This window comes from Mus caroli, unplaced genomic scaffold, assembly GCF_978045245.1.
Source record: "Mus caroli unplaced genomic scaffold, Mus_caroli_1 scaffold_12, whole genome shotgun sequence".
Classification (NCBI taxonomy): domain Eukaryota; kingdom Metazoa; phylum Chordata; class Mammalia; order Rodentia; family Muridae; genus Mus; species Mus caroli.
In genome coordinates this window covers 97,641,497-97,649,915 of record NW_028227267.1, presented here as the reverse complement: position 1 = coordinate 97,649,915, position 8,419 = coordinate 97,641,497, and positions in this window count along the sequence as shown.

Here is an 8,419-nt window from a genome sequence, read left to right as displayed (position 1 = left end):
GATCATGCCCCTTCTGCCTGTAAATTCATGTGTTCTAGCCTCTCATAGCAGCCGAGGAGCTGAGAAGGTGCTTGAAATCAATGGCTATTGTCTTAGTTATAGCCGTTAGTTAATTTGTCCATACTCCAGTGGATAATGTCACCATATTTAAAGTATAGGCAGTACTAAATGGATTTAGCTGTGGTTGTTGTTGTTGTTTGGTTGCTATATTTTTCCTTTCCTCCCCTCCCCTCCCCTCCCCTCCCCTCCCCTCCCCTCCCCTCCTCTCCCCTCCCCTCCCCTCCCCTCCCTTCCCCTCCCTTCCTCCTCCCTTCCTTCCTTCCTTCCTTCCTTTGCTTTTTTTTTTTTTTTAAAGCACACTAAGTTGGAAGGAAGATATATTGAAAAGATCCTGGAGAAGTTTGATGGGTATATCAGGTATAACTGTTAATTGTACACATTTACGAATTTCTCAAAAAATAAGTTTCACCACTTAGGTGAAAAACACATTGTACAGACTCAAGACAAGGCATATAGGTTTTGTGTTAACTAACATGCAAATTCACTTCTAAGCTGTTCTAAATAAGATTCTTGATAGAAAATCTGCTTTAAAACCAGTATTCTCCTATCTCAGTTTGCTTTTCTGAGTCTCTCAGTTGAGTCCAGGGTGACTCACATGCTAGGTCAGTGCTCACAGCTAATCTATAGAGTGTAGATCTTAAGTATATATCTTAACTGCTGAGTACAGGTCCTCCTGCTCTGTCTACTTCTAGTAATGGTAATTACTTTGATGTTGTCATTTGCCTAACTTAATATAAAAATTTCTGCCTTTATTTCTCAAATGTTAATTTTCATTTTAGTTAAAATATTTTATTTAGTCTTACTGAAACTAAAATACATATGATTCCATGTATCAAATCCACTGCAGCAAAATGAGCCCTACTTCCTTTAATCTTGTGGCTCTCAATCTTCCTCATGGTATGACCCTTCAGCACAGCTCCTCTCGTTGTAACTACAACCACACATTCACTTGCATGGCTACTTCATAACTGAAATTTTGCTACTGTTAAGAATCATAATGCATGTAATAGGGTATCTGCTTTCTGCTTAACAAGGTAATATGGATTGTTATGTAGAATATAGCAACATGATAAAAAAAAGAACAGTTAAAGCACTCTTAAAGTATTGGTTACAGACTTCTGTTAAATACAATTTTATTAATTAAAAATGTTTACACATACTGTCATTTAAGTTTTAATGTTTTTGGTTATATTTAAGTTGTTAAATAATATGAATTTAGATTAATTTATCAATGATGTTTACCTTAATTATTGGAGAACAACTGGTGCATCATCTTCTTGTCTCTAGGAAGACTCATCTTTCTATAAAAAATATTTCATTGATTATCAAAAAAAATCATAATGCAAATATCTAGATTTTTCAATGGACTTAGATGACCCCTGTAAAGGGGTCATTTGACCCTCAGGTTGAGAACTGCTGCTCAGTTTCCACTTTATGGTCCTTACTATTTCTCTCACCACATACCTGCTTGTAGCCTCTCAGGTACGGGAAGTGCCTAGATTATGGACCTTTTAATTTTTTTTCTGGCTCCATCAGGCATCAACCACTCAACATATAAATGTATTTTTGACAACTTTTTAGTAATTCTGAGTCTAAATTTTGACAGCAGGAATAATGGCTTTAATGATACTAATTTTCCTGGTAAGAAAACACAGAATACAATATTTTCCTGTGTAAGAGTGAATTATTATTTGTCATCATTAGCATTATTTTGATCGTTCTTATCATCAATCATCTGTGATGAACAGACTTAATTCTTCAGCACAGCATCTCCCATTCACTGTTGAGAAATACCCTCTGGGAAGCTTCAGTTTAGCTACTGATGTGTACACTGCTTCCTTTTATTTGTAGTATCTCAACATAACCTGCATGAAGCCTGTGTGGACATTAACTGTTAATGTTAGTAATGATGATAATAAATTGCCCATTTGAATGTCATGTTCAATGCCCATTTGGATGTTTTTTAAAGGGTTTACCTTTTCAAAATCATGACAAATAGAAGGCAACAAGGTCACCTAGAAGATTTTTGATGCCTGTGATCTTCAAATGAGATGTCTTGGTTAACATCCTATGGTTAACTAGCCATAGGTAGTCCATGTTCATGTCTCTAGCCTGAGACCCTGACTGTACAAACCACTTTGATTTAACACAATGTCAATTCCAACTCACATCTTTCCCATGACAGATTGAAATAATAAGAAATACAAAAATGAGGGGAAGAAAATGACGGTGGGACTCAAGTTCCATGAGATACTGCATTCTTTTCCTGAAGTCCCTGGCTCCCAGGGAAAGCAACATCCTGGTGACAGGGCAGCTCACTGGCTATATCTCCTCTGCTTGAACTGCAAGAAAAATTTACATTACTATGCTGTTGTTCCAGGTTATCGCTTTCATATGCCTCCTGTAGAATGGAAAAATAATGTGTGAAGCAGTAGAGAGAAGCTTTAAATAACTGGAGTTAATGCAATGGTGTCACTTGAGTTTGCTTGTCAACCACCATCTTTCTCTCTACTGTGAGTCGTACTGGCACAGCAGAAAGATTTAAGGTCAAAGAGGATAGCTTGTTAGGTAGAAAGCAGAGCTGTGAATTTTGTGAACATTGCAGAACAAATCTGGTCTTCTGAGAGAAGTGAACTAAGAACATAAAAACATGAACCATTTCACAGGCTCTACTGAGAAAAGCTGATTTTGAAGCAGTCCTCGAGTTGGGTGGGAAGTTGGATATCATCTTTGGGGTCTACACCAGATTGTCATCATCAAAGCATTATTTGATGTATGATACCTGAATGATGTTCAGCAACTCTTACATTCCATGAACAAATTAATTTGATGTTCAACAACATTTTATCCCATGATTAAAGGAACTAGGAAAAAAAAAAAGAGTAAAACAACAAACTTATTTAAACAATAAAGTTGGGTTCCTGTCAAACACTGAATGGATCTCACTGTATGTTGAGCAGAGGGCATTTTCTGCGGATTAATAATTAGCTAGAAGGAGTTGATGGTCCTTGGCTAAAACGTGGGTCATTAACTCCAGCCAGTCATTAATTGCCTGGAAATGTCCTGGGCTGAGGTCATTATTGCTATTATAAACTGAGTTAATGCCTTGTGCTTTAGCCACTAATATTATCTGAATTATCTTTATTCTTCACTCAATTCATAATTATAAAAATATACCACAGGCAATCAGACCAGATGATAGATTAATCACATGCAAAATTAAATTTTTTAAATGAAATGTTTTGACTCATACAGCCAGCTACTGTTAACTTTGTGAGAAGTTGTTTGTGGTGTGGACATGTATGAAAGTTGCTTTGCCTTTATATGCCCCAGTACAGGGGAACGCCAGGGCCAAAAAGGGGGAGTGGGTGGGTAGGGGAGTGGGGGTGGGTGGGTATGGGGGACTTTTGGGATAGCATTGGAAATGTAAATGAGGAAAATACCTAATAAAAATAATAATAAAATAAAGAAAGTTTCTTTGCTATTCTGAACTGCTGCGTCCCTCAAACTCATTTCCTACTACTGGTTGGAATCTAGTAACTTAGGATGGATGTGATCTTCAGATGGCAACACTTTGATTCTTGCCCTTAAAGGATATAGTATTTTAGCGCTTTGGCATGAGGAAGCCAGGATGAGTGGAGCAGGGAATGACAAAGAATCAAAGTGCAGAAAGGAAGCGCATGGAGAAAAGAAATCATAATTTTGGTTTTGTGATCCTTTGTTGTGATATCACAGTAATTTACACATTTATTGTTTTTAATTAAGAACAATATTTGAATTCATTTTTTGAGAATTTCATGCAATGTATTTTTGCTTACCCCCTCCCTGACCCACCCCTATTAATTTTGTATTCTCCTTTTCTTTCATTTATTACTTCACTGAGTCCAATTTGTTTTAGTCATATACTTAAGAGTTTCAGGCCATCCACTGGAGGAAGGTGGACTAACTTATGGCTACACTCTTAAAAATGCTGACCTCTTCCTCATCACAAATCATCAATTGTCAATAGCTCCCCAATTAGAGAGCTAACTCTCTGCATGCTAGAATATTGACTAGCTTGATTTTGTGCAGGTCTTGTGCAAATTAAAGCTGCTGGGAACTCATGTGTGTCGTGATCCTGTCGGATCCAGAATCTCATCGGTCTTACTCCCAGTCCTCCCTCTTATGATTGTTTTCCCCCTTTCTGAACCTTACATTGGCCATTGAGGTGAGATTGCTACAGATGTCACATCTATGACTGGTAACCCACTGATACCTATCTTTTATACTTTGACCAGCTGCAAATATCTGGGTTAACAAAAGTGAATTCTCTGATGAGTTCTGAGAGCTTCATTAATCTTTGTGTTTACAGGTACAAAATCAGAGAGTCCTTTGAGGCCATTTCTATTTAACTGGTTGATAGTGATAGATTCGTCTCTGGAGCCATTAGCTGTTGGTCAGATTTACAGTACAGGTATGGATTTTCATTTATGGAGCAGGCCTTAAACGTACTCAGAAAGTGATTGTTACGCTAAAACTATTGTACCTTTGGTTATTGTTAATTTTTAATCTTTTAGTAAAGTGTTCAGTTAAACACGACAGATGTAACTAACTATCCTATCTTATATATGAGAAAACTGAAGTCTAAAAGTGAGTTATTTACCTTGCATGGCATTGCAACAAATCTAGCAGTTATCCTCAACCTAAGGCTATTTTCTCCACTGTTAGGACACACCAAACTCACTACACTATGTCAGTCTGGAATGTTCTTTTACATTTTCCTAGGGCGGGAAAAAACCCTGTACTATTAATGATTATTCAGACGACTTAAATCACCATCTTTCAAAGTGATTCTAAGCCTAGAGCTTTTTAGAGAAAAAGTACGGTTATCAAACAATGGAGCCTCTTGATGCTTTGTGAGAAAGCAACAGCTTGCTTCTGGGCGCCTCTCAGGGTCAGTGTGATTATTTGATTGCTTTGTAACTATGCATATTAATTTATAATCCAATTAAATATATTTTGTAACTGTTTGATGCTTCTGTACTCTGGGCTCTGTGTAGAAAGTCTTTTACTAAAACACATCAAGGCACTGTTAGTAGCCAGTTTTATTAATATGTGATTACACAGGAAAAGAGGAAGAAAATCTGAAGAGATTTTTGAAACATACTTTAAAAACTAGAGCAGAAGATACTTTAATATTCATAGATGGATCTGAGGAGGGACTAGGGTAAGATATTTTACCCTATCAGAAGAGTCATTGCTTTTGCCTTGATTAATTTCATGTTAATACAGTTAACATGAATTAGATGACACCACCAATGGGCAAGTCTTATGCAACTCATGAAGATTTATTCTATAATCATAAGCATGTAAAAGTGAGTGTTCTTTGTCTTACATACATGATGTCATGACTCTTTTGTTCCTCTGAAACACCTTTCCGTCTGGACAATCTCTGCTTGTCATTGCTCCTATAACAAGCTCAAGAAGAACAGTAGTGCCAATTCAGAGCAGGGGCTTTTCCTTTCCTCCTCCATTAGATGACAATTTTACTTACTTATCTCTCCATTTATTTTACTCAAGAGACATATAGTGACTGTACAGGGAGATGTCACATCCCAAGAGCACACCTTTGGTAAGCTTACCACTTGTAAAATCAGCAGAATAACAAAATTCAGACTTGGGGAATCACATCACAGAGTCCCTTTCAGTCTACTTTGGTGAGTTTTACTTGCTTTGAAAGGTAGAGTTTATCAAGGTAGAGATGAAGTATTACATGTGACACAAATACTACTTTGACAAAGCTAATAGAAAATCAAAAGCTATCACTTTGGCTATTGGTACTTGCACCAAGCGGGTTAGAAATCCAATGAGTTTAAAGAACTATGAAGATGTATTTATAGCATTAAATTTAGGTTCTTAGCATCCTTTTCAATAATTGACCTTTTATCCACATTTCATAAATGCATAAACAAGGATACCTGAATCATATCTTGGATCATGATTAAATAAAAATTTACCAGTAGTTCTTCTGGATAATGCTTTAGAGTAGCATCTGGTTTCATTTTATAAACCAGATACATGCTATAGGAATATTTCTTTCATAAGGAAACAAAACATAAGCAAAAAAGAGAGGAAAACAAATGCTAATCAGATAGCACAGAAATCTGATCTACTTATAAGAAAGAAGCCAGCCCCGTGCTGGTCCCATAAATAAAACAATATCCCAGAGCCCATAGATTATATGGTTGTGTGGAATTCCATTAATTTAATGGATGCACCAGGACTCTGTTTGGGGAAGGGCAGATGCTTTGGAGTTGAGTCTCTCCTGCACAGTACTGGTATCTGAATGGAGAAAATGAACTAGGCAGAAAAATATAGCTTTATAGTTTCTTTTATTCTATTATGTCCCTGGACTCTGTGAATTGCTCCATAATGATATTTTTCAGAAACTCTTTGCTCTTCTAGGTCAGAATTTATGCTTTTTTTTTCATGACTGGAATGTAGTCAAAACAATATGGAGCTATTTCAGTTTCCAAAGGGACCAATGCCAAAATAATGATTGGCCAATGGAAGACGATGACTATTCAAATGTTATTCAGAAGCTCAGCAACACACAATATAGCACAGTATTTCTCAGCATAAGGTCTTCTTTAAGGCAAGTTACGAGTATTACATTCTGAAACTGAGCCTTCTGACATTTTGCTTGTGCTGAGGTTCAACTTCTCCGTGTGCTAAATGCCTGGGGTGAGGAAGAGGTTTAGGGTGGGGAGGTGGGGATAGAAAATAGAAAGGGGAATTCTGAACTTCCCTTTGACTCTTGTTCCCTCCTTGCTCTACCATGAATGACCTATTTAAATCCTATCAACCTAACATTCATTATCTATCATCTGAGTTTCTTATTTGATCTTGGTTCTAAGGGGCATTACATAAACTTGGATGAAGAATTGTGTCACTATGAAGTTTGAGGGCCCCAGTTCCTCAAATCTTGCTTTGCTAATAGACAAAGAGTGTTGGTATCTTGAAAAGGCATTTTAATTGTAAGCCCCTCTGTAAGAGAGTGTCCAAGTGACTTAAGAGCCAATTATGGAAAGAGAAATCCATAATTTTAGGGTATAGATCTTCTAGTGAATATTTAAAGACTTTGTACCATTTACAGACTAAATCTCTTCACCCTGCCTGCCCCCCCCCCACACACACAAAGTATTCTCTAATAGTGGAAACATTTTTATAATCTCAAGCCCACTTATTCTAAGAAACAAATTAAATAGTGATTTCTGATCTGGGTGTGGTGCTATGCACTTGTATAATAGCCCTCAAGGAAGTAGATGCTAAAGGATTACAAAGTGAAGGTCAAACACAACATAATAAAAGATGAAAGAAAGATTATGTGTTTGAGAAGTACTAAACAGATAGTGTTTGTCTTTTAAGGCAAGAAGAAATAAAACACAGTAAGAACAAGGACAGAAATCCATGGGTGGAGGTGGTGATGATTTTCAAGTAGAGAACAATAGTTACTGAAGGTGTGTGTGTGTGTGTGTGTGTGTGTGTGTGTGTGTGTGTGTGTGTGTGTGTGTGTGAGCGCGCACGCGCGTGGGCACATGCGTGCACACACGCAAGTTGTTGGTTAGAAGTAGATCAGTAAATCTAAGCAGTAATTGAACCAATAAAACTGTTCATTATGCTATCTAAGACCAACTAACATTCCCTTCAACAGAGCTTGGGGTCACAGACTTGGCATATTTCAGAACATCTGCTACATTTCATAGCTTCTTACCTGAGCTGAGGTTCAACTTGTCTGCTTTGTGTACTGGGTGCCTCTGCTGGGGAAAGACATGCAATAGATAGCTGGTGGGAAGACGAGTTCTGAAGTTCTCTTTAATGTCTTCTTCCTTGTTTTCTGTACCAAGAGTTGCCTGTTTAACTTATGCTTCCATCCTCTTGTCCTCTAGAGTATGGATGTACATAGTAGATGCTTTGGGAGATGATGTTATTCCTCAGGGGTTCCCACACTCTCCGTATCCCCTCCATCTTTGTTAAGTGCTAATTTCTCTCCATTCTCCTTCTTTGCCCAACTTTATGTAACATTTTAATAATTATTTAAAATTTCTAATTTTGTTCCCACTCCCTATCTTAGCAAGCCACGGCTCTTGACCATTCATTCCTCCTTTGAAAGATTGTCATTTTTCTGGCAATTGGTTCAATGAAGTTTCTTGTAATCCCTTGTTCATTAGTAGATTTCAGAACTAATGGTTCTTCAACAGCTGTTTCCTTGTGTGAATTACTTGGTTTGCTCTGAGTTTAATGGTGAGAAAATAAACTTTGTTTTTATACCAGAAAAGACAGGGCATCTTTTAATAGGGTAGTAGCAGCAAACAGAATG